The sequence below is a fragment of the Leptodactylus fuscus genome, chromosome 4 (assembly GCF_031893055.1).
Source record: "Leptodactylus fuscus isolate aLepFus1 chromosome 4, aLepFus1.hap2, whole genome shotgun sequence".
NCBI classification, from domain to species: domain Eukaryota; kingdom Metazoa; phylum Chordata; class Amphibia; order Anura; family Leptodactylidae; genus Leptodactylus; species Leptodactylus fuscus.
Genome location: NC_134268.1, coordinates 42773488 through 42798629, shown reverse-complemented (window position 1 = coordinate 42798629; position 25142 = coordinate 42773488).

The following is a 25142-nucleotide window of genomic DNA, read 5'->3' as shown; positions in this document are numbered from 1 at the left end:
CAATTTTTAATACTGGTATACAGTGCCATTGTCTGACTGGGAATTCAAAGAATATATGGGGGTTATGTGCACCCACAATTTTTAATACTGGTATACAGTGCCATTGTCTGACTGGGAATTCAAAGAATATATGGGGGTTACGTGCACCCACAATTTTTAATACTGCTATACAGTTCCTTTGTCTCACTGGGAATTCAAAGAATATATGGGGGTTATGTGCACCCACAATTTTTAATACTGGTATACAGTGCCATTGTCTGACTGGGAATTCAAAGAATATATGGGGGTTATGTGCACCCACAATTTTTACTACTGGTATACAGTGCCATTGTCTGACTGGGAATTCAAAGAATATATGGGGGTTACGTGCACCCACAATTTTTAATACTGGTATACAGTGCCATTGTCTGACTGGGAATTCAAAGAATATATGGGGGTTACGTGCACCCACAATTTTTAATACTGGTATACAGTGCCATTGTCTGACTGGGAATTCAAAGAATATATGGGGGTTATGTGCACCCACAATTTTTAATACTGGTATACAGTGCCATTGTCTGACTGGGAATTCAAAGAATATATGGGGGTTATGTGCACCCACAATTTTTACTACTGGTATACAGTGCCATTGTCTGACTGGGAATTCAAAGAATATATGGGGGTTACGTGCACCCACAATTTTTAATACTGGTATACAGTGCCATTGTCTGACTGGGAATTCAAAGAATATATGGGGGTTACGTGCACCCACAATTTTTAATACTGCTATACAGTGCCATTGTCTGACTGGGAATTCAAAGAATATATGGGGGTTATGTGCACCCACAATTTTTAATACTGGTATACAGTGCCATTGTCTGACTGGGAATTCAAAGAATATATGGGGGTTATGTGCACCCACAATTTTTAATACTGGTATACAGTGCCATTGTCTGACTGGGAATTCAAAGAATATATGGGGGTTATGTGCACCCACAATTTTTAATACTGGTATATAGTGCCATTGTCTGACTGGGAATTCAAAGAATATATGGGGGTTATGTGCACCCACAATTTTTAATACTGCTATACAGTGCCATTGTCTGACTGGGAATTCAAAGAATATATGGGGGTTATGTGCACCCACAATTTTTACTACTGGTATACAGTGCCATTGTCTGACTGGGAATTCAAAGAATATATGGGGGTTACGTGCACCCACAATTTTTAATACTGCTATACAGTTCCTTTGTCTCACTGGGAATTCAAAGAATATATGGGGGTTATGTGCACCCACAATTTTTAATACTGGTATACAGTGCCATTGTCTGACTGGGAATTCAAAGAATATATGGGGGTTATGTGCACCCACAATTTTTACTACTGGTATACAGTGCCATTGTCTGACTGGGAATTCAAAGAATATATGGGGGTTATGTGCACCCACAATTTTTAATACTGGTATACAGTGCCATTGTCTGACTGGGAATTCAAAGAATATATGGGGGTTATGTGCACCCACAATTTTTACTACTGGTATACAGTGCCATTGTCTGACTGGGAATTCAAAGAATATATGGGGGTTACGTGCACCCACAATTTTTAATACTGGTATACAGTGCCATTGTCTGACTGGGAATTCAAAGAATATATGGGGGTTATGTGCACCCACAATTTTTAATACTGGTATATAGTGCCATTGTCTGACTGGGAATTCAAAGAATATATGGGGGTTACGTGCACCCACAATTTTTAATACTGGTATATAGTGCCATTGTCTGACTGGGAATTCAAAGAATATATGGGGGTTATGTGCACCCACAATTTTTACTACTGGTATACAGTGCCATTGTCTGACTGGGAATTCAAAGAATATATGGGGGTTACGTGCACCCACAATTTTTAATACTGGTATACAGTGCCATTGTCTGACTGGGAATTCAAAGAATATATGGGGGTTATGTGCACCCACAATTTTTAATACTGGTATATAGTGCCATTGTCTGACTGGGAATTCAAAGAATATATGGGGGTTACGTGCACCCACAATTTTTAATACTGCTATACAGTGCCATTGTCTGACTGGGAATTCAAAGAATATATGGGGGTTATGTGCACCCACAATTTTTACTACTGGTATACAGTGCCATTGTCTGACTGGGAATTCAAAGAATATATGGGGGTTACGTGCACCCACAATTTTTAATACTGCTATACAGTTCCTTTGTCTCACTGGGAATTCAAAGAATATATGGGGGTTATGTGCACCCACAATTTTTAATACTGGTATACAGTGCCATTGTCTGACTGGGAATTCAAAGAATATATGGGGGTTATGTGCACCCACAATTTTTACTACTGGTATACAGTGCCATTGTCTGACTGGGAATTCAAAGAATATATGGGGGTTATGTGCACCCACAATTTTTAATACTGGTATACAGTGCCATTGTCTGACTGGGAATTCAAAGAATATATGGGGGTTATGTGCACCCACAATTTTTACTACTGGTATACAGTGCCATTGTCTGACTGGGAATTCAAAGAATATATGGGGGTTACGTGCACCCACAATTTTTAATACTGGTATACAGTGCCATTGTCTGACTGGGAATTCAAAGAATATATGGGGGTTATGTGCACCCACAATTTTTAATACTGGTATATAGTGCCATTGTCTGACTGGGAATTCAAAGAATATATGGGGGTTACGTGCACCCACAATTTTTAATACTGCTATACAGTGCCATTGTCTGACTGGGAATTCAAAGAATATATGGGGGTTATGTGCACCCACAATTTTTAATACTGGTATACAGTGCCATTGTCTGACTGGGAATTCAAAGAATATATGGGGGTTACGTGCACCCACAATTTTTAATACTGCTATACAGTTCCTTTGTCTCACTGGGAATTCAAAGAATATATGGGGGTTATGTGCACCCACAATTTTTAATACTGCTATACAGTTCCTTTGTCTCACTGGGAATTCAAAGAATATATGGGGGTTATGTGCACCCACAATTTTTAATACTGGTATACAGTGCCATTGTCTGACTGGGAATTCAAAGAATATATGGGGGTTATGTGCACCCACAATTTTTAATACTGGTATACAGTGCCATTGTCTGACTGGGAATTCAAAGAATATATGGGGGTTATGTGCACCCACAATTTTTACTACTGGTATACAGTGCCATTGTCTGACTGGGAATTCAAAGAATATATGGGGGTTACGTGCACCCACAATTTTTAATACTGCTATACAGTTCCTTTGTCTCACTGGGAATTCAAAGAATATATGGGGGTTATGTGCACCCACAATTTTTAATACTGCTATACAGTTCCTTTGTCTCACTGGGAATTCAAAGAATATATGGGGGTTATGTGCACCCACAATTTTTAATACTAGTATACAGTGCCATTGTCTGACTGGGAATTCAAAGAATATATGGGGGTTATGTGCACCCACAATTTTTAATACTGGTATACAGTGCCATTGTCTGACTGGGAATTCAAAGAATATATGGGGGTTATGTGCACCCACAATTTTTAATACTGGTATACAGTGCCATTGTCTGACTGGGAATTCAAAGAATATATGGGGGTTATGTGCACCCACAATTTTTAATACTGGTATACAGTGCCATTGTCTGACTGGGAATTCAAAGAATATATGGGGGTTATGTGCACCCACAATTTTTACTACTGGTATACAGTGCCATTGTCTGACTGGGAATTCAAAGAATATATGGGGGTTACATGCACCCACAATTTTTAATACTGGTATACAGTGCCATTGTCTGACTGGGAATTCAAAGAATATATGGGGGTTACGTGCACCCACAATTTTTAATACTGCTATACAGTGCCATTGTCTGACTGGGAATTCAAAGAATATATGGGGGTTATGTGCACCCACAATTTTTAATACTGGTATACAGTGCCATTGTCTGACTGGGAATTCAAAGAATATATGGGGGTTATGTGCACCCACAATTTTTAATACTGGTATACAGTGCCATTGTCTGACTGGGAATTCAAAGAATATATGGGGGTTATGTGCACCCACAATTTTTACTACTGGTATACAGTGCCATTGTCTGACTGGGAATTCAAAGAATATATGGGGGTTACGTGCACCCACAATTTTTAATACTGGTATACAGTGCCATTGTCTGACTGGGAATTCAAAGAATATATGGGGGTTATGTGCACCCACAATTTTTAATACTGGTATACAGTGCCATTGTCTGACTGGGAATTCAAAGAATATATGGGGGTTATGTGCACCCACAATTTTTACTACTGGTATACAGTGCCATTGTCTGACTGGGAATTCAAAGAATATATGGGGGTTACGTGCACCCACAATTTTTAATACTGGTATACAGTGCCATTGTCTGACTGGGAATTCAAAGAATATATGGGGGTTACGTGCACCCACAATTTTTAATACTGCTATACAGTGCCATTGTCTGACTGGGAATTCAAAGAATATATGGGGGTTATGTGCACCCACAATTTTTAATACTGGTATACAGTGCCATTGTCTGACTGGGAATTCAAAGAATATATGGGGGTTATGTGCACCCACAATTTTTAATACTGGTATACAGTGCCATTGTCTGACTGGGAATTCAAAGAATATATGGGGGTTATGTGCACCCACAATTTTTACTACTGGTATACAGTGCCATTGTCTGACTGGGAATTCAAAGAATATATGGGGGTTACGTGCACCCACAATTTTTAATACTGGTATACAGTGCCATTGTCTGACTGGGAATTCAAAGAATATATGGGGGTTATGTGCACCCACAATTTTTAATACTGGTATACAGTGCCATTGTCTGACTGGGAATTCAAAGAATATATGGGGGTTATGTGCACCCACAATTTTTACTACTGGTATACAGTGCCATTGTCTGACTGGGAATTCAAAGAATATATGGGGGTTACGTGCACCCACAATTTTTAATACTGGTATACAGTGCCATTGTCTGACTGGGAATTCAAAGAATATATGGGGGTTACGTGCACCCACAATTTTTAATACTGCTATACAGTGCCATTGTCTGACTGGGAATTCAAAGAATATATGGGGGTTATGTGCACCCACAATTTTTAATACTGGTATACAGTGCCATTGTCTCACTGGGAATTCCACAAATAATTTGGGGATTCATTCACCCTACATCTCAGGCTCTTGCCATATTCACCCAGGTTGTCAGTGCTGCACCAGCTCGTTCCCAGACAGCTCGGCCCGAAAAACGCGTTACCTATATAGAGGATTTGGACAATGAAGACAACATGTTCTAAATCTAATGTCTGCACCTTCTCCAGAATTAAAATAAAGGCAGCGTTTAACTTTCAAATAGCACTGCACAAAGGAAGAGCTTATCAGCTTGTCTCATGACATGCTACTGAAAAGTTTCATTTGTGTATCTTAATGTAAATATAGTTGTATAAGCTTTTTGGGTTTTAGGCACTGCCAAGTTATTTATTACCACCCACTCCCTTATAATGATGATGACGCCAAAGTCACTGTGGGTGTTCAGAGCTCACAGCTTTGGGTGACATTTGTCTTGCTCTCTGTCGGTACCAGCTGTCTTTTTGGATACCGTAAAGTTATGTTGACTTTATTAACAGCTATAGAAGCTTTAGCCAGGTTGTGACGGTGTGTAACCCTAACAACACTAAGTGGGATACACATTAATAGTCAGTCTATGTACGCTAAACGTATCACTGAAGTAATTTTTTTTCCCTCTCCCCTAATATAAGAAAAGAACAGACATTAGACCTAGACCGGGGTTCGAGGCTTGAAAAAATCCAGTATTATTTGTTCTTCATGATGTGAAATATGTGTTGAAAAGCAACCCAAGATGAAGTCAGCCATGTGTGCCAGTGTGTTACTTGGCATGCCTTTGCTGGCCCCAACTGTAAGGGTCACTCTCCATTTCCTCCATTTTCCACTCCCCTTCACACCATTTGTGGTGAAGCAATGGGATGCACTGAAGTGCACCCTCTAGCCTCGTGTGGGATAGGGACATCAGATGCCACTCCAACCCCCTCGTCTTCCTCCGCCAGCCAACGGTGCGAAGATGAGAGGAGTGTGCTCTGAATGTTTTCTGCCTAGCAGAGGCTAGTTCTCACTTACGAAAATGGCCCCACTTTGACCTGTATATCAGGCACAATGGTGTAGGTTTCAAAGAAACATGGCACCAACAAGTTGGAAAACGTGGGCCATGCGTGGACCGTGTTTGAGTCTGGCAAGCTCCAGATCTGCTACCAGGTTCCAGCCATTATCACAGGCGCAAAAATGCCAGGCCCCAGGTGTAGCAGGGAAAAAAAAATGCCATCTCAGCCAGGATGGCATCCCTGACCTCGGAGGCACTGTGCTGTCTGTCCCCCAAGCTGATCAGTTTCAGCACGGCCTACTGACATCTCCCCATGCCAGTGTTACAGTGTTTTCCGCTAGTAGCTGGGGTGGAGGTTGCAGCTTCGTAGGGTTTCAGTCTACTCCTGCCATGGCCTGGGAGAGGAGATAGGCCACCCCAGTTTGCACCCGGGGAACAGACTCCACCACATTCACCCTGCCTGTCATTAAAGATAAGCACTGCAGCATCCCTGACCACAGGCGCTTGTCCATGTGTCGGTGGTCAAGTGGACCTTGCAGCAAAGCGCAGAGCTCTGGGCCCGACTGATGTTATGGGACACATGCAGGCGCAAGGCAGAGACAGCACACCAAGAGAAGTAGTAATGGCTAGGCCCAGCATAGGGAGGTGCCCCAGCTGCCATCTGCTGACGGAAGGCCTGGGTCTCCAGAAGCATAAACAAACACCAACATCTCCAGGGCCAGCAGTTTATCGATGAGGCTGTTACAGGCTTGGGCATGGGGGTGGGTTGTATTGTACTTCTGCCTGCAATGAAAAGCTTGGGAAATGTGGAGTGGCTGGGAAGAGGCGCATGATGGTGCAGGCCAAAAGGGCGCATGAGGGTGAACTCCCCAATGTGTCAGAGATAGGTGTGTAGGTGTCCTTGCATCATATACTTGCACCATATTTGGCTTTGGAAGTTAATTTTGTGCCAAAAAGTGGTTAAGACAGCGATCCCTCAGCTACTCCCGTTACACTGTCTATTGAAGTTACCATCTGTGGAAGTGGACCACCATTTCTAAGATCCCAAAGGAAGCAGGCAAGAGATGTGCAGTTCAGAAAAAAAGATGAGAAAATAAGTTTAGGCTGTAGAGCACAGAGGGATCGGAGAGGACAGAGCTGGTGTCGGCCAGGTATTCCCACAACATGCGCCTATACTTGTCCCTCCTGGTGACACTAGGCCCCTGAGTGGCAGTAATTTGTCCAGGGGGGCCATTAACGTGTTCCAGACCTAGGAATAAGTCTTCCAACAGGGTAGAGTTTTGCATGCCTTTGCTTCTACCCACTGTTTTTGCTGCTTAGCTTCCCTCCACATCTACTCTGCTTTCACCCCTAAACATCACCCCAGTTTATGCCTTTGCTTCTACCCAGGTTTTTTGTTGATTTAGCTTCCCTCTACATCTACACTGCTTTAGCCCCTAGACATCACCCCTGTCCATGTGGGGTCGGTGGCCTCGTCATCCACCAACTCCTCTTCCAATTGCGCACTGCCCCCTTACTGCAAACCGCACATGACCACAGCTTGCCTTGATGGCAACTGTGTCTCATGATCCCCACTTAGGTCCAGACAAGTCGGTGGCGGGTCCAAAACCCCAAAATTGGAAGGAAATGGCAGATGCTGCAGTATTTCTAACACCTGTTCCTGGTGCTCGGGCCTGGTCTGTGTTGTACCCTGCACCCTGCTTAACGCATCTGCCATATCCGAAGTTGTGCTGAGCGCATGCTAATGTTTCGTGTCCAGTGCAATGGATGGGATGGGATTTCACATAAGTCTGCCACCCATGGCCACTCATGGTTGAGCAACTGAGGGAGTTGACTTTGACGAACCCGAGGGTTTTGGAGTTGGAACTACATCAAAGGTCTGTGCTGCTCACACACTCTGCTCAACACATGATATGTTTAGTGCCAGCAGTGTGGAGACGTCGCACAACAGCCGTTGTTCCAGCAGGTACAGGCGTTGTAGGAGTGCATAGAGGCTAGCAGCGGCAACTATACACTTTAAAAACTATCCGCACAAGCGCCACACTTTCACCAGTAGCTCAGGAACATTGGGGTACCTTTTTCAAAAGATTAGCAGCAATGAGTTAAAAACGTGGCCCAGGCATGGAATATGTTGCAGGCTGCCAAGCTACAGAGCCAATCCCAGGTTACGGCCATTATCACACATGACAACATGCCTGGGCCCAGGTGCAGTGGCAAAAACCACATTGCCGTCTCATCGAGGATGGCATGACTCACTTTGTAGGCAGTGTGCTGTCTGGCCCCCAAGCTGATGAGCTTCAGCACGGCCCGCTGACGTCTCCCCACACCAGTGTTGCAGCGTTTCCAGCTCGTAGCTGGGGTCAATTTAACAGCGGAGGAGGGTGGTGTTTCAGCCCTCCTCCCAGGAATGTTGTGTGGGGAGACAAGTCAGGCCACCACATTTTGCGACCCGGTCCACGCCTCAACTACATTCAACCACTGTGCCCAAATTGAAAGGTAGCGTCCCTGTCCGCATGCACTTGTCCATTCGTAACTGGTCACATGGAACTTTAGGGCTAAGCGCTGAATTTAGGGACCGCCTCATGTTTGGGGGAAAGTGCTGGTGTGGACGGCACAGTGCGGTGGCGCAGTAGACACTCTGCCCAAAAAGGGCAGAGTGTCCCCCAGCCGGGATTCCAACATCTCCTGGGCCAGATTTCTTGAGATGAGGCCGTTGAAGCCTTGGGCATGTGGGTGGGTTGCGCTGTACTTTAGCATGAAATGAAAGGCTTGGGAGATGGGGAGTTGCTGGGAAGAGGCGCATGATGGCGCGGGCAAAAGGAGAAATGGCAGGAAAAGGTGAGGATAAGGGTGAACTCCCCAAAGTGTCAGAGGCAGATGTGGAGGTGTCCTGGCTCCTGGTCTGGACTGCAGCGCCAGCCCTGTCAACAGTGGAAGAGGCAGTGGCCGCCAGGCCAAACGACGATTATCCTGCGCTTGCTCTCACCCCAGCCCAGGGCTTGCCTTCCAAATGATGGCACCCGCAAGAGGTGGTGAGATTCCTCTCCGCAGATCTCCAAACCATCTTGGACTTGCAAATTGCACTAAATTTGTCATGTAACTGACATGTATATGATGAGTCTATCCATTGTCTGTTCATTTTGGTGAAAGTCAGCCTGTCAGCTGACAGACAGCTGTGCTTGTCAGTGATGATGTCACCGGCTGCTTGTACCCCCAGTTTTTGCTGCTTAGCTTGCCTCCACATCCACACTGCTTTTGCCCCTACACATCACCCCTATCCATGCCTGTGCCTCTAGCCATAAGTCTGCCACCCATGGAAACTCATGGTGCAGAAAGTGAGGGAGCTGACTCTGAGGAACCCTTGGGTTTTGTAGCTGGTACTCCATCAAAGGTCTCTGCTGCTCACACACCCTGCTGAACATACGGTATCTAGGGTTAGAGCGTGTGGTGACCTCGCACAACAGTAGGTGCTTCAGGCAGATGTAGGCCTTGCTGGAGTGTATTGCGGCTAGCTCCAGGTACTGTAGACTTGGGAAAGTGGGTGTCCAAGTGCCGCACTTTCACCCTTAGCTCAGCTAATTTGGGGTATGTTTTTAAAAATCATTGCACCACTACATTGAACATGTGGGCCAGGCATGGAACGTGTTGGAGGCTGGCAAGCTCCAGAGCCCTCCAACAAGCTAAAAAACCTGGCCCCAGGGGCAGCGGGGATAAACAAATTGCCATCTCATCCAGGATGGCATCCCTGACCTCAGAGGCAGTGTGCTGTCCGTCTCCCAAGCTGATGAGCTTCAGCCCAGCCTGCTGACGTCTCCCCACACCAGTGTTGCAGCGTTTTCAGCTCGTAGCTGGGGTAAATCTAACAGCGGAGGAGGAGGAGGGTGGTGTTTCAGCCCTCCTCCCAGGAATGTTTTGTGGGGAAACAAGTCAGGAAAATTCTTGAAACGGGAGAGTTTTGCATCTTTGCCCTTGCTGCCTATGGACATCCCTTTGCCTCTAGCCACCATTTTCCCTGCTTTGCTTGCCTCCACATCCACACTGCTTTTGCCCCTAGACATCACCCCAGTCCATGCCTTAGCTTGTACCCCCAGTTTTTCCTGCTTAGCTTGCCTCCACATCCACACTGCTTTTGCCCCTAGACATCACCCCAGTCCATGCCTTAGCTTGTACCCCCAGTTTTTCCTGCTTAGCTTGCCTCCACATCCACACTGCTTTTGCCCCTAGACATCACCCCAGTCCATGCCTTAGCTTGTACCCCCAGTTTTTCCTGCTTAGCTTGCCTCCACATCCACACTGCTTTTGCCCCTAGACATCACCCCAGTCCATGCCTTAGCTTGTACCCCCAGTTTTTCCTGCTTAGCTTGCCTCCACATCCACACTGCTTTTGCCCCTAGACATCACCCCAGTCCATGCCTTAGCTTGTACCCCCAGTTTTTCCTGCTTAGCTTGCCTCCACATCCACACTGCTTTTGCCCCTAGACATCACCCCAGTCCATGCCTTAGCTTGTACCCCCAGTTTTTCCTGCTTAGCTTGCCTCCACATCCACACTGCTTTTGCCCCTAGACATCACCCCAGTCCATGCCTTAGCTTGTACCCCCAGTTTTTCCTGCTTAGCTTGCCTCCACATCCACACTGCTTTTGCCCCTAGACATCACCCCAGTCCATGCCTTAGCTTGTACCCCCAGTTTTTCCTGCTTAGCTTGCCTCCACATCCACACTGCTTTTGCCCCTAGACATCACCCCAGTCCATGCCTTAGCTTGTATCCCCAGTTTTTCCTGCTTAGCTTGCCTCCACATCCACACTGCTTTTGCCCCTAGACATCACCCCAGTCCATGCCTTAGCTTGTACCCCCAGTTTTTCCTGCTTAGCTTGCCTCCACATCCACACTGCTTTTGCCCCTAGACATCATCCCTATCCATGCCTCTTCCCCTAGCCATAACTCTGCCACCCCTGGAAACTCATGGTGCAGAAACTTTGGTTGCTGACTTTGAGGAACCCTTGGGTTTTGTAGATGGAGCTCCATCAAAGGTCTGTGCAGCTCACACACCCTGCTCAAGATATGGTATTGTAGGGTTTCAGCGTGTGTGAATGACGGACAACAGCCTGTGTTTGGACAGATGTAGGCCTTGCTAGAGTGTTTTTAGGCTAGCAGCGACTCCTGTGCACTTGCAAAAGTGGGCGCACAAGCGCCGCATTTTCAACAGTAGCTTCGGTACATTTGGGTATGTTTTTAAAAAACTTTGCACCACTAGGTTAGACGTGGGCCAAACATGGAACGTGTTGGAGGCTGGCAAGCTCCAGAGCCGCTACCAGGTTCCAGCCATTATCACAGGCGTAAAAATGCCAGGCCCCAGGTGTAGCAGGGAAAAAAAAATGCCATCTCAGCCAGGATGGCATCCCTGACCTCGGAGGCACTGTGCTGTCTGTCCCCCAAGCTGATGAGCTTCAGCACCGCCTGCTGACGTCTCCCCACACCAGTGTTTTAGCGTTTGCCGCTAGTAGCTGTGGTGGAGGTTGCAGCGTCGTAGGGTTTCAGTCTACTCCTGCCATGAATTTTGGCCTGGGAGAGGAGATAGGCCACCCCAGTTTGCACCCGAGGAACAGACTCCACCACATTCACCCTGCCTGTCATTAAAGATAAGCACTGCAGCATCCCTGACCACAGGCGCTTGTCCAAGTGTCGGTGGTCAAGTGGACCTTGCAGCAAAGCGCGGAACTAAGGGCCCACCTGATGTTGAGTGACACGTGCTGGTGCAAGGCGGGGACGCCACACCGGGAGAAGTTGAGACGGCTAGGGACGGCATAGTGAGGTGCCACAGTTGCCATCAGGTCCGGGAAGGCGGGAGTTTCAACAAGCCGGAACGCCAACCTCTCCTGGGCCAGCAGTTTAGCGATGTTGGCGTTCTAGGCTTGCGTGGGTGGGTGGTTAGCGGTGTATTTCTGCCGGCGCTCCAATGTCTGAGAGATGGTGGGTTGTTGTAAAGAAGCGCCTGATGGTGCCTTTGATGGTGCAGGAGAAGGAGATAAGACAGAAACAGGGGAGGATGAGGGAGAAGTCAACAAAGTGGCGGAGGCAGATGAAGTGATGTCCTGGCTCGTCCTCTGGAGTGCATCGCCAGCACTGTGAGCAGAGGCAGTGGCATGAACGGCGGGCGACGTTTGTCCTGCCGTTGCTGCCTGCCACTGATTCCATTGCTTGGATTCCAAATGACGGTGCATTGAAGTGGTGGACAGGTTGCTCTTCTCAGGGCCCCTACTCGATTTCGAGAGGCAAATTGTGTAGACGACACTATATCTGTCCTCGGCGCATTCCTTGAAAAAACTCTACACCTTCAAGAAACGTGCCCTCGATGGGGGAGTTTTTCTGGGCTGGGTACAAAAGGGAACATCTTCGGACATTCCGGGTCTGGCCTGGCTTCGGCAAAGCAGCTGACCTCTGCCTCTGGACATGTCTCTGCCTCTAGCTACCCTTTTTGGTGCTGCACCTGCCTCAACATCCACACTACTTTCCCAGCTTGACATCTGCCTTGTCCAGGTGGGGTCGGTGTCCTCGTCGTCCACCACCTCCTCTTCCAACTCCTGTCTCGCCTCCTCCTCCTGCACAATGCGCATGTCAACTGGCTGCCCTGACAGCAACTGCGTCTCATCGTCGTCGATGAGGGTGGGTTGCTGGTCATCCGCCACCAAATCGACCGGAGATGGAATGGAGGAGACTCTAGTGTTTGAGCATCTGGACACAGATACTCGTCTGTTAGGTCCGTGGAATCGCGAAATGGAGGGGCAGGTTGCGGTACAGTCAAAGGAAGGGAGAACAGCTCTGGGGAGCAGGGACAGTTGGGGTTATTGTTCTGAGAAGATTGGGAATTTTGGGTGGAAGGAGGACAAGACTGTTGGGTAAGAGGAGGTAGAGGCTGACTGGCTGGTGGACAATGTGCTTTAAGCGTTATCCGACAGCCATTGCAAGACCTGTTCCTGGTTCTCGGGCCTACTAATCTTTGTACCATTCAGCCTAGTTAATGTGGAACTTTTGTGCAAAGCGCAGAACTTAGGGCCCGCCTGATGTTAAGGGACACACGCTGGTACAAGGCTCAACTCACCCTAAGTGCCAAAAACACTGCTGGTGCAAGGCTCTACTCATGCCAAGGGCCTCAATCTCTGCTGGTAGCTCAGCTTAAGGTCATGTAACTTTGTTTGGAAGGGCTCATGTTAAGGGCTAGAAAAGTGAATTTTGGAAGGTCTTACCACATCACACACACACACACACACACACACACACACACACACACACACACACTCAAAATGACAGTTAAGGGTGAGGGCTTTTGGAATTCCCATTGCCTATTCCATTTGTGGTTGTCATGGGGAACGTGATTTAAAGGGGTGGTTGTTACTGTTTGTTGAGCTTAAATTGGGGTTTGTGTCCATCCATTTGGGGAGTAAAGAAGGTTTCCAGGTATTTTCCCACTTTGATAGAGGTTTTTTTGAATGTGGAAAGTGTGTAGTTGTTAGGCAGTGATGTTGGGGTAATAGAGGGTCTTTGGTGTGTTAGATGCCCCCAGGCATGCTTCCCCTGCTGTCCCAGTGTCATTCCAGAGGTGTTGGCATCATTTCCTGGGGTGTCATAGTGGACTTGGTGACCCTCCAGACACGGATTTGGGTTTCCCCCTTAACGAGTATCTGTTCCCCATAGACTATAATGGGGTTCGAAACCCGTTCGAACACACGAACATTGAGCGGCTGTTCGAATCGAATTTCGAACCTCGAACATTTTAGTGTTCGCTCATCTCTAGTACTTAGTAACATTTTTACTTTCAGCATCTGTGAATTTAGTGATTCAACCAAAATTGTGGCACATTTTTCTTCAAATTTCTGATAAGTGTATAAGGAAGTGTGAGAAATAAACTACAGTCCGTGGATTTTGAACACTGCACTTCACGTTGCTCGTGACTTTAGGTATGGTAATATTGTGTCCCAATGACAAAAGTTGGTGAATGTTTTTGCATAAATTCGGTCATGTATGTTTCCTTCCCATTGAGTCTGTGAAAACCAAGATTATTGAGATTAAACTGCTTTCCCCACTACAAGTGATGACATATCAGTATATCAGTAGGGTGGGCCATTATTTGTTGATCAGTAAAACCCATCTCTGGGACACCATTGTCCTCAGAATGAAATGTCTGTATCAAAAGTTTACTACAGCATAGTCCAATTCACTAGACATGCCAAACAAGCTCCTGCCCTTTCATACATCGCACAACATTAGGTGATGGAGACGTCCCTGTAATAAATGAGCAATTTGTCCTTTTCCACTGGAAGGTTACCTAGGTTGTACAATATGTATATGAAGGCAGAATATAGTGTATACATTGTTAAATTGAGAAGGACTGATTTTACTGAAAATTGGGCAATCACTACAACTGAGGCATATAGAGCAGGGTGTTAACTTTCAGTTACAGCTAACACCCGCACCCAATGCCCTGGGTGGATGTGAAGGGGTTAAAGGGCTGTGACATCACATGGCTGCTGATTGGCTGCAAACTTGGCATTGTGGGTGATCCCACGTTACCAGAGTTCTTTGCCACATGTCTTAAGATATGCAGCAGTCATTTTAGAAAAAATGCGATTCGTTACTATGAAATACGAGGAAATACAGATTCGATGCAGATCGAATGTTTCTTGAAATTCGGATTGAATTCCACTTTGTCAGCTTCAATTCACTCATCATTAGTTATGTCCATTGGCAATCAAGGAAGACAACAGACTGTCACTGTTAAGACAGTTACAGAAAATCTTTAGATTAGTTTTATTTAGAAAATATTTAACTTTTACATGTGCACAAAGTTAATTATGGTTCTGTTCATCGGATATCCCCTGTGAAGTTGAGAGGGGTATAGTGTGAATAGGGCGAACCGCTATTTTACCCCAAAACTGTTGCAGTATGCACAGGCATTTAGCTTGTAGGTCCCGGACTGGAGTAAAGTTTAGGTCAGTCCTGCAGGGCAATCCATTCCAGGCTTGGAAACAGACCAGCTGGGCTTTGTAAGTAGCACAGGTGTGCTGGTTAGTGAGAGAGAGGAGAGAGACTGAAATACACGCTCAACCAGTCTGGGAAAGCTCTGCCAAAAAGGACGCTGTTAAAGGGCCGGGTATGTGTACCCCTTGTTTACTTGTGTACCTTGTTTGTTAGGAGGTCAGCAGTAGGCTGACCCCCTGGTTAGTGAGGGAATAACTCATTTAGTAAGCCGCCGGAGAGGCGTAGGTCTTTATTTTCATTTGTTTGTTTTGACATGCTGAGCTGCTGAGCAGCACTACCTGTACCGTTAAGTTTGTCTGCTGCAATAAAGACTACTTTTGGGAAAGAAACCAGAGCTTCTGAATCCCCCGTACATCACCCCCCTTTAATGTTTTGCCAGTTCATCAAATATGTACTTTACTAAAGTCTTGTCTTAAATATGAACTTTACTAAAGTCTTGTGTTCCAATTGCTGTTAAGGGGTCAATCTGTATACAGCTCATATTCTCTTGAATACAGGATGAGTACAAATGGGCCCCCTAGTGGTAGCGACAGCTGAGATTATTTATAAGAATGCCAGCAGGGGAATAGTACTCAGCACTAATGAAACAAGATAATGTAACCATTTCAATTATATAACGAAAACACTGTAAATCATTTATATTGTAGATTACATAGAAACAAAATGCAATAGTAAATAAAGTTTCAGTGTCAGTGAATACCATAGCAGAAACTCATTTTTTTGTCCTAAATTTATTACATTCATTAGAATATGAAATCAAACCCCCAAAAAACTGCATTACTGACTAGTTGCCTAAAGCTCTTCATTAAAATCATGAAATATTTGTCTAAATAAGAACACACTAATAAACACTGGCAAGAAAGTAATGAAAGACAACGTAACATCTCCTGGAGGAAAATAAAAGGACACACAAATACACTAAATTTTAGGCCTTTAATGCAAAAAAAAATAAAGGAAGAAACTGCTGTTGGAAAATGTATTTAAAGTGGTAACTCAAGGGAAAAAAAAAGAGTAAAGTTAAGAAAAACACACACACGCGCCAATAAAAGAAATCTCTGGAGCATCAAATATAAACGCGGTTCTTGTTATACGGCAAAGCAGAAGAGCTTGAGAGTCTACAATAACATAATAAATGGCTAAAAGCTTTTACGACTGAGAGACTCCCATACTTATTAAAATAAATGTCATAAATTGTTTTGGCTTTCCAATACTGTGGATGAACATTAGTCAAAATAGATCTTCCTCTAGAATTATCCCCATTTTAACATCTGAGAACATGCTTTCTAGCAAATTAGCCATAATAATACTCCATCCACTTAGGTTATGCGGAAGACTATTCAGTAAATTCAGATGAGGGCGTAATCTAGTGTGTAACTTGTATATTCAGAGTGTTCTTTCCATATATACCATGTAATTTTAGGGGGTTTTATGCCTCCATAGAGCTGGGAAGAATTGGAAAGTTTTGGAGACGATGTGAGTTGAAAAAATTAAAAAGTTAAATCTTGGGTAGTATCATTCGTCAAGGACTTGGACTATCAAATAGTCTGTGTATAAACCAATAAAGGAAATTAATGTTTTTTTGCCTAAAACTTATAAAATTAGCAAGATCAGATCGGTGGCGGTCCAACACCAGGCACCCATACCGATCAGCTGTTTTAGTTGCAGAAAGAACAACATTCAAGTGAGTGACTGTTAAGCCGACATAGCCCCAACACAGTGGATGGATCCATTTGCTTCTCACTATAGATGGTCAAGCCTTAGGAGATTCGTTTCTCAAATATTTGTGAGGCTAGGCTCTCCAATTTCCCGAAATTGTTCGATTAGAACTGGAAGTGCTGTTATTATACTATAGAGTCTCATCATATCCCATGGTATAATAAGTGTTGGCCCAGTGGAGGTGAGGAAAAAAACCCTCGAATGACTCCAGAGTCCATTGGACGCAGAGGTGTGTGTGTGTGTGTGTGTGTGTGTGTGTGTGTGTGGGGTAATCACTGCTCAGGTGAGAACTTAAAACATCACTTTTATTAACGAAACCCTTGCTAAACTTGCTGTCGTCTGTCTGCCCCCACCCCCATGTCCTAAAGGCTCCTCTCTCCTACCTCTGACCCCTCTGTAACTACTTTCTTCTCCAACAAACAGTAAAAGACTTCACACTAAAGAGTGCAGTGCGCCGAGCTAGTTGAGCCATTAACCTCAGAGCTCAGGCCCTTTGAATATTTTATCTGTGCTACACCAGCCTGTTTCTGAGTGGTTTCATTACTAGCAAATTGTCCACGTTGTGTCCTCCCAGTTTGACTCCATGAAGCTCTCACTACCTACTGCCTTTGAGAAGGTTTGTCGGTGGGTACCTCCATGGGTGGCCTGAAATCAAATGTCTACAGGCTCCTCTCCTCCCCTGAAGGATGGGCCTCCCCTATCTCATAAGTATATGGTCAAGTGTTCCGGGGCTCTGAACAGGCAGATCTCGCCCAGACAGTGGCAGATTATTTGGCCTTGCGCAGCTAATTCCTCCATGTGTATTAAGTTCATGAGACCCAATATAAATTACTCATGCATTTGTACAACACCCGCCTTGCTTCACTCCCTTAATCTTCCCATTTCCTTCCCATTATTGGCATTGCTGGGTGGAGGTGTCATATTTTCTGGGATTTTTCAGGAATCCGCCCCTTCTGGTTAGAAGTTAAGCCCCTTACTGATGCCCTTTTTGTTCAAGGTGTCCCCCTAGATCCCTTCACCTATTTGCCTAACCTTCCCCTCAAACATCTGGGCAAGCAGACTTCTAAATTGTTTCTGTATTTGTGTGCTGCCGCAAAAACGTTCATCGCTCTCCATTGGGGTGGACTTCTCCTCCCTCTGGTCCCGATCTTATAGCCCAGGTAAAAGATGTTCTTAGTATTGAGAACTTGACAGTACTGTATGACTAAGGCTAGGTTCACACTTTTCAGTTTGGTGTTGTTACAGAATAACAGATACAGATGGCGCCCCATCCACCAAAATTCACTGCAATGTTAAAAAGACTGAAACTTACCTTGTCCACTGAGAAATAGCAGATATGATGTTCAATGTGAATTGCAGCGCTCACTGGATGTAACTGGTAGGGCCTCTAACCATGACTGACAGGTGGGCTGCTGAGATTCTGTAGCCCAAGGGCCCACCAAAACCTCCTCTTCTGGCCTCTGTCTGATTTCATGCACCCCGGGGTCACCGCCCATCCCCACTTCTTACTCTGTCCACAGTGTTATACCAAAGTCAGTGTCTATTGAGAACAGCCAATCATTGGCGGTGCCCATTTCGAATGCCCAACAATCTAATATTGATGACTAGAAATGAGCGAACACCGCGGCATACGCAGTAAAAATTCATATCCCCTCCACCTTCCCTGACGCGTTTTTTGCACCAATAACTGTGCAGGGGAGGTGGGACAGGAACTACGACAACGGAGGCAGTGAAAAAAATTGAAAAATTGAAAAAAGGTGTAACAAGAGGAGAAACACTTCTCCAAACAATAGTGAAAAAACACACAGGTGCTAAGTAATGATATAATAAAAACGTTTTAACCAACAAATGTACACAAGCAAAACAGATAATGTGAAAGAAAACTAAGCACAGGATTATGACATAATAAATAATAATATTAGCAGCGTGCCTACCCGCAATACTGGTGCGCCCGACGCGTGTTTCGCCACACACTGGCTTCGTCAGAGGACGAATGTAAAACCCCGCTGTTCAGTTTAAATACTATATGGTTCTGCTCCTTATTGGCCAGAGGTAACAATTGCATCACATCTAATCATTGGTGGCAGCGGCTGCCAAAAAAGTTACTGCGCATGTGCGTTAGTATGGAAATATCGCGAGAATATAGACGAACCTACTCGTTAAGTATAGATATGTTAAAAACTGCGCATGCTCACAAGAAAAGCTCTGCTACACCTGCAATATTAACGCGCACACGTAATGGCAAGAACACTGTCACGGAGATCTAGATGTTATCCTATACAGAGGGTAAGTATGAAGAAAGGCTACAGATGCTTGCAAAAAAGTGCCGATACCTATTAGATAGAAATCAGTTGGTTCTTAAATACCAAAAAATGCTACATCTATATATCATAAGGCCAATGATAAGAGGACAGACAACTCACATAACAAAGAATAAGACAATGGACAAGACTACAAAGAGACTACATAAAAAATGCATACAAAAAAATGCAAGAATGTGAATAGAGATCAATGTTAAATGCATCATGAGAAAAAGTAAACAATGATATCATAAAAATATTATAAATAAAAAAGTGAAAGTACCGGTGCGCAGTGAATAAATATGAAAAGATGTGTCAACATAAGTTGACAATGACAATCAATAAAAAATACAGAACACTAATATATACTGTACATAAATATAGAGTAAATAGTGACAATCAATGAAAAAATAGAAAATGTAAGTATATGCTCTACATAACTATGAATGACAGTGACAATAGATGAAGAATATAAGGCGTTCATGTATGCTGTGCGTATTCCAGTCCAGATCCAACCAGAAAACTGAAGGCATGTAATAATATAGTCAATAGCTGAAAGATAAAAACATATGTGAGTACACAAGAATTAAAACAGGGTACTAAAAAACAAATAAGATAAAAGAGAACCGCTGAGAATTATCACAAATAACTAAACAGAGCAAGGGGAACAAATTGAAGATGTAGAAAACATAAATCAACTAACCATTAGAGAAAGGGAGCAAAATTCAATGACTCATTCAATCCCTTAGGGAAGATGGTATCAAGTTGAAAAATCCATTTGCATTCCTTTTGAGCCAAAGTTTGTCGCCAGTTGCCCGAGCGTGGGTTGATTTGAACCTGATCAATTGCTCGAACTCGAAGTAATGTAGAGTCACAATTGTGATGTAATTTAAAATGTCTGGGCATTGTCTTCAATGTCTGTATGTCTGAGCAAGACCGTGTGTTCTCCACTCCAATAACATGTTCTCTGACATGTCTCCCTAATTCTCTTGATGTTAGCCCCACATAAATCAAATTGCATGGGCATAGTAGAAAATAGATCACCACTAAGGAATGGCAATTGAAGGGGAATCTAATTGAATATGTCCAAGTATTATCAGAATTCCAAAAAGTTTCACATGTATCGATGTTGCAACATGCTACACAATTACCACACGATCGGCATCCGTTTGTAGGGGGCCAGAACAGAATATAAAGGATTGAGGGGCCGGACGATAATGGCTATGCACAAGAATATCGTGGAGATTGCGACTTCTCCGATAAGTTATCATGGGACGATGATTGACATAAGGACTGATACTTGGATCCTGAGTCAGGAAATACCAGTATTTTCGCAGGATATTATTAAGTTCGAAACTTTTAGATGAGTAATTAGTAATGTATCGAACCAAATTGTCTGAAGTGGGGTTTTATTCCGTTTCTGTAACGTATCTCTGTGATTAGTAGATATTGCTCTCCGGAAACCGTCATTATGTCATCCTCATGGTAGCCACGATCACAAAAACGATTGCTCAAATTACAGGAGGAACTGAAAAATGCTTCATCTGTGGAACATATTCTCCTAGTACGGAGGAACTGACCAACTGGAATACTTTTCACTAAATTTTTAGGATGGGATGACTTTGCGTGTAGTAATGAGTTTGTGGCTGTGGGCTTCCGAAAGATATCGGTGTTAATACGACCATCTGCCGCAACCTCCATCCTAATGTCCAAAAAATCCAATGTCGATGGGCTAAACCTATAGGTAAGAAAAATATTCCTATTATAGGTATTAAGAAAATTGAAAAACAATTCAAGTTCCTGACTACTTTCCTGCCAAATCATAAAAATGTCATCGATATATCGACCTCAAAATTGTACTTGCTGAGGGATCCATGAGAAAAACGGTGCTCCCCCAAAATCCTAAAAATAAATTTGCATAGGCTGGTGCACATGACGCAAATGTGCACATGATTGCTGTACCTTGTGACTGTAAATAAAAACCATCTTTAAAAGTGAGAAAATTGTGCGTAAGGGCAAACTGCAACAAATCTAACAAAAACTCATCCAAGTTGGACGTTGTAAGGAAGGCACGAACGGCCTTTTTTTCAGTTCTTCCTGTAATTTGAGTAATCGTTTTCATGATCGCGCATATCGCAAGCTGACAGGGATCCCGACGAGATGGAGCCCCAAAGAGTTGTGTGAGTAACATTCCCCCTAAATAAAGGTAATCCCTAGCTAACCCTGCCTGCAGATCTGTCCCTGTCTCACAGTCAGATAGTTCACAGTCCCAAATTAGTCGAATGGTAAATCCACCACTCGTCTAAATTGGAGGTTATCTGCTTCCGGCCGCCAATTACTTTTTCCAATTTTTTTTTTTCACTGCCTACGTTGTCATAGTTCCTGTCCCACCTCCCCTGCGAGGTTATTGGTGCAAAAAACGCGCCAGCGAAGGTGGGAGGGGATACAAATTTTTACTGCGCTTGCGGCCTTGTAATCGATTGTAATCGAATATCCCAAACGGCCTGATATTCGATCGAATGGTGTTCGCTCATCTCTACTCATCATCACTGAGGACGGAAAATGCTGGTTGCGGGTCCACAACCACAAAATTGCCAGGTGATGGCAAATGCTCTAGTGTTTGGGCATCTGTACACACAAAGTTGCATTGCAGAGGTGTTGTCATTTTCTGAGGTGTCATAGTAGACTTGGTGACCCTTCTGAGTCAAATGGTGGGTTCCCCTGAAACGAGGCATTTTTCCCCATAAACTATAATGAGGTTCGATATTCGATCGAATAGTCGAAAATTAAGTGGCTATTCGAAACGAATAACAAATATAGAATGTTTTACTGTTCACTCATTTTTAGTAATAACATGTCCCGAGCCATGCTGCTCACGCACTATTCCATGGGCACCACTGCACTACCTAAACCTACTGCTACACCTTGTATGGCAAGAGAACAGTGCGGCTCCTAGAAATGTTACCATTACCTGTAGCCACGCTGTTCAGGAAGAGCTGATCTGCAGAGGTCCTGGCTGTTGTATCATCACAGATGTAATATTGATGGTCTATCCTAAGGACAGGCCATCAATATTAGAAACATGGATAAATCCTTTAAAGTGATTGTCCAGGAATTGGAGCAAGTCATGCGCCGGGCGGGAGGTGTAAAATAAAAAGCAAATAAAAAAGCATATTCACCTGTCTCCGTTGTTCACCGCCAGTGTCTGTTCAATCTCGTGCTGGCGCCTCCTTGCTGGGAGTCCTGCACCTCATGTGATCGCTGAGATCAATTAGGTACAGGATTTCCAGAAATGAGTTGCCACCATGAGACTGAACAGATACAGGTGGGGGACAACAGGGTGCTGGGGATAGGTCAGTATACTTTTTTTTTTACACAATGTGTCCGCTGTGTGTATTTTACTGCAATGTGTGGATGGGACTGCACACACTATATACTTACACACTCAGGCCTGGTTCACATTTGCATTCGGTAATCCGTTCGGGGAGTCCGCATGGCCCCACCCCCCAAACAGAACGCATTACCAAACAGTTTGCAGTAAAAGCACATGGTCCCCATGGACTATAATGGGATCCGTGTGCTTTCCATGTGGTGTCTGCAGAGAACATGCAGACAGAAAAGTACTTCACGATCTACTTTCCTGTCCACATGATTAGTGCGGACACCACATGGACCCCATTATAGTCTATGGGGTCGGTGTGCTATCATTGCACACCACTTGCTAATGCTTTTGGTAATCCGTTCAGGGAGGTCCCCATGCAGACTCCCCGAACGGATTACCAAACACAGATGTGAACCAGGCCTTATACGTATACTATATATATATATATATATATATATATATATATATATACTTTCACATATACATTATTATAGCATATATACTCACACATATACATTTATATACATTCATATACCATATATATCATATATCTACTTCTATGAATGTATATGAATACTATATATACACCCAGTATACAAGACACATACTTTAAATAAATGTACACACATATATACATATTAAACATACATATTTTACCAAAAGAATATACTCACCTTTGTCAGAAGCGAAGCATCGGAGCAGACTGTCCCTGTCTTCCCCACACGCTCCAATGTGATAGATGATGCAATCATTTATGAGGGGGAGAAGTTCAAGCAGCACGGACAGGGTGGGCCAGTCCGACCCTGCCTCTGAAGGTTTCCAGCAATTTTTGCTATGGTAGCTCTTTTGTAGGATTGCATGTAAGACTCTGCTTCCACATGCCCATTGCTTTGTCACTGGTTCAATTATTATCCTTCCTTGGACCACTTTTCATCGGTACTAACCACAGCATACTTGGCATACAAAACTTAGTATTAGTTTGGCCTTGTCAATGCCACTAAAATCCTTATGCCTGGAGGTGTTATTGTCATACTCAGGGGTCTCTTCAGACCCCAGAATATAATAAATATAATATCCTGAGGCCCCAGAGAAGTTCAGATAAATGATAGACAACTCATAATCACCTTTCTGGGGTTCCTTCGTGGCATCCAGTCTTCTATTCCAGGATCTTCTGACCTCTTCTGGTCTGTTAGTTGACATCAGCAGACCTGGAGGACTACTGATCCCTGTGCTTGGGCCTTGGTGGTCTTGTGGAGTGGGGTGCATTGATGACATGAGGTTTTCAAGGCGGTTGATGTCCCACGAAGACCAGAAAGAACCAGAAGATGCTGAAAGAGAAGACCTTAAGGGGTAAGGAAACCTGAGTACAAGATGTTTATTATTTTTGGCATTGGTTATTTGTGACCCCAGAGTATAATAACAATTTGTGGGTCTGATCCCAAAAAAATGTTTGGAAAACTCATAACCAGGCAGTTTACTCATTCCCACTGCCTAGTATATCTTACTCCTTGAAAAGTGCCATGGCCATCAGGTGACTAACGCTGTGACCTTGCATGTCAGTGGTTTCCAGACTAAAGCTATTCCATGTTGACTCTACATTGTCTAATCTCTATCTGTATAATAGAACTGATTGTGTCATTTGTTACAATTCATTGTGTTGTCAATGTCAATGGATTTACCAATTATTTCCAAATCTGCACTTGTTTAGTTTCTATAGACCCCAGTATGTTCCACTCTCAGCATGTGTCATATATGTAGGCATGTATGAGGAGATACTACACCATAATAGTGGTATATTTAAGAAAGGAACATTTCATAATAGAAGTTGAATTCGACAAACTTTCCTGCTTGTCCCGGAGTTTAGTTTACTAGAAAATGATTTAATCCTTGTGCACTGTTTATTTTCATCTGTCTCTGAAGGGTTATCACTCATCTCTAGTCGCAGGAGCGGATCAATAAACTGTTCTATTAGCAGCACTGCACGCCATATACTGAATTGTTCCTTTCAGTGTATGCTGCGCTGTAATTCCTTCCCTAATATATGTAATGACTGGAACCCTCCAACCATGATGGGACGGAATTGAATGTATCAGACCAGGCCTGATAGACTCGATCTAAAGACGCTGTTCATTTCTGACTTCTTATCGTCTTCCAGTGAGAGACTCATCTGTGAAATCCAACATCGCAGCCGAACATTTCCCAATAAAGCCTTTCTAAGTAAATCCTGCAGGGTATAAAAAATACATAATGGAGAAATACATGTGTACCAAAAACAGGATTACTGAGACCAGAAGCTTGAAAATGGAGGTATAAGGAATATTTGTATTAAGGGGATCCTACCAGCAGTTTGGAAGTCTATACCGTAGTATAGTGCAAACATACATGGGCTGACATTTCAAGGTGTTATGGTAGTGGCATCCTTCTAGGAATAACTGAGCTAACCCTTATTGTAGGCCTAGGGCATGTTTGGTATTTTGTTATTCAAAAAGTTTATATGGCATAACCCATGTGGGGCCATGACCGACCCACATTAAATATTTTGGCCTTTTCATCTGTGATATTTTCATGCACCATCAGAGATTGATACAA